This window comes from Cibotium barometz, chromosome 34 (genome assembly GCF_041138505.1).
Source record: "Cibotium barometz isolate CiBa-2024 chromosome 34, ASM4113850v1, whole genome shotgun sequence".
NCBI lineage: Eukaryota > Viridiplantae > Streptophyta > Polypodiopsida > Cyatheales > Cibotiaceae > Cibotium > Cibotium barometz.
The window spans coordinates 19,455,350-19,458,138 of NC_141079.1; positions in this window are offsets into that span (position 1 = coordinate 19,455,350).

Genomic DNA, 2,789 nt, shown 5'->3' on the forward strand with positions numbered 1-2,789 from the left:
CCGTAGTGCGCGTGGTGGTTCTAGCAGGGCCGAGGGTAGTGAAAAGAGAAAGTCAGGCCTCAAAAGAAAAGGGTTCCGCAGTGAGAAACAAGGGGATAGGACGGACCAGGAAGGACAGGGTGGTCATTGGTCTAAGAAACCGCGACCATCCAGAAAGAAAAGAGACACCGAAAACCAAAAGAAAGAGCAATATATTAAAGCGCGAAAGGAAAATCGCTGCTTTAATTGCAATGAAGTAGGGCACACGAAGGCTGAGTGTCCAAAGCCTAAAGCCAGCATGAGTGGCAACGAGCCCAAAAAAAGATGGTAAATCTTCTAGGCAGTTGCATACAGTGCAGAGACTCCCTCTCAGTTCCGCAGACTTCAGAGAGGTGACAGTGTGTCATTGTGATGAGCATCACCCTTGTTCAGTGACACCAGCGATGTGGCAGCCTACTGTAGATCCTCATGACATGGTGCGCATGTATGGCACCATAGGTGGCCGTAGAGTCACAGTTTTTATTGATGATGGAGCTAGCCACAACTTCTTGAACTACTCGTTAGTCAAGAAGTTGGGATTGACTGAGACCCGGAGTGATCATGAGTATACTGTTGGCCTAGCCAACGGATATGACAAAACGGTATGGAATACCGTAGTATTGGGGGTCCCATTATCTATGCAGGACTATGAGGCTCCGCTTGACTTTCAGGTCATGCACTTAGCCAGAGCAGACGTATATCTAGGCAGGGAGTGGCTGTACGGCTTGGGCCCTAGTCTAGCTCGGAATTACCTACATAATACGCTATGTTTTGAGCACGGAGGTAGAGTCATCACCCTGCAGGGCGATGGTACTGTCCCTGCCACAGCACTTATTTCCTCCATGGAGCTGTGTACAGCGGTCCGCAGAGACCAGATAGCAGAGGTATATGCTTGTTACCCTCTTTTGAATTCTATTTCCGTAGATGAAACGATAAATGATGTTTGCGTAGACAAACAAGAAAAACAAAATAACCTTGGACGAGACCCACTGTTTGAAAACCCTGTTTGGCATGCATGTGATTCAAACAAGAAAAAATCCAAGGTGAATGAGACATTAAAGAAAAAGTACATAGATACTTTAACGAATTTATTAGAGGAATTTCAGGATGTTTTTCCTGATGATTTTGATTTACCACCATCTAGAGAAGTAGACCATGGCATCGAAGTTATGCCAGGATTAAAACCTATAAGCAAACCTGCTTATAGATTAAGCCACTCCGAGGCACAGAAGGTGGAAAAACAATTAACGAAATATTTGAACAAAGGCTTTATTCGGCCTAGTTCAAGTCCGTGGGCATCGCCTATTCTTCTGGTAAAGAAGAAACACGGATCTATGCGGATGTGCATAGACTATAGGGCTCTTAATCAGATAACGATTAAGAACAAGTATCCGATGCCACGCATGGATGAGTTGTTTGATCAACTCTATGGATCGAGATACTTCACGAAAATAGACCTGAGATCTGGGTATCATCAGGTTAGAATTAAACAAGAAGATGTTGCAAAGACAGCATTTAGGACCCGTTTCGGGCATTTTGAGTTTTTGGTTATGCCATTTGGGCTAACCAATGCTCCAGCGAAGTTTATGACGCTAATGGACAATATTTTACGTCCATATCTGGGAAAATTCGTAGTAGTTTTCCTAGATGATATTCTTGTGTACAGTAAGACACAGAAAGAACACATAGAGCATTTGCGTCTAGTGTTCGAGTTGTTGCGAGAGCACAAATTATTTGCGAAGAAAAGCAAATGTGAATTTTTTGAAACAAAAATTCACTACCTTGGCCATATTATATCCGCCGATGGTATGCGGATGGAGCCAGAAAAAGTAGAGGCTATTCTTAAATGGCCAGCGCCGAAGAATCTCGAGGAACTGCAGATTTTTCTTGGCATGTCGGGGTTCTACCGACAGTATGTGAAGGACTACGCGAAGATCGCAGTCCCGTTGACTGACCAGTTACGGTCAAAAACAAAAAACATTAGTTGGGGGGACGCCCAACAGAAGAGCTTTGACAAGCTCAAGGTGACCGTAGCAGCTGCACCTGTTTATTGTCGATCCAAATGAGCCGTTTGTTTTGGAAACAGACGCTAGTAATGAGGCCATTGGGGCCGTACTTATGCAAAGGGGACGCCCAATTGCATTTGAGAGTAAAAAGTTAGATCGTGCGCAGCATAACTACTCGGCTTACGAGCGAGAGTTACTAGCGATAGTTCATGCACTGAAAAATTGGAGACACTATTTATATGGTGCCACTTTTGAGGTCCGGACGGACCATGAAAGTCTGAAATGGCTTTCAAGTCAAAATGAACTGAAGGGTAGAAAAGCTCGGTGGGCGGAGATTCTACAGGAGTTTGACCTTCAGATACGTTACCAGAAAGGTAAGTATAACGTGGTGGCAGATGCACTTAGTCGCATGCCACAGATTAATGAACTTAGTTTCACAGTCTTCAAGAATGATTTGTTAGAGTCCCTGCGTGGTTTATGTGAGCACGATCCATCTTTTACAGAGGTCTGGCGCGCTGTACGCGTACGCACTTCTTCACAAACGCAACCACCTCCCTCGTTGGCACGTATTGCTAGTCCGGAGAGACTGGCCAACGAGAAGGGAAGCGAGAGTTAGTCCGGAGCTACTAGCCATGTCTTCTGGGTATAGTTTGGAGCCGGAGAGCTCTGACGTAGGCCCTTCATCCCTTGTGTGACTGCCATGGCTTCAAAGGGGAGTGATAAACTTCGTCGGGGGGAGAAATATGCTAATTACTCCATTGCCGA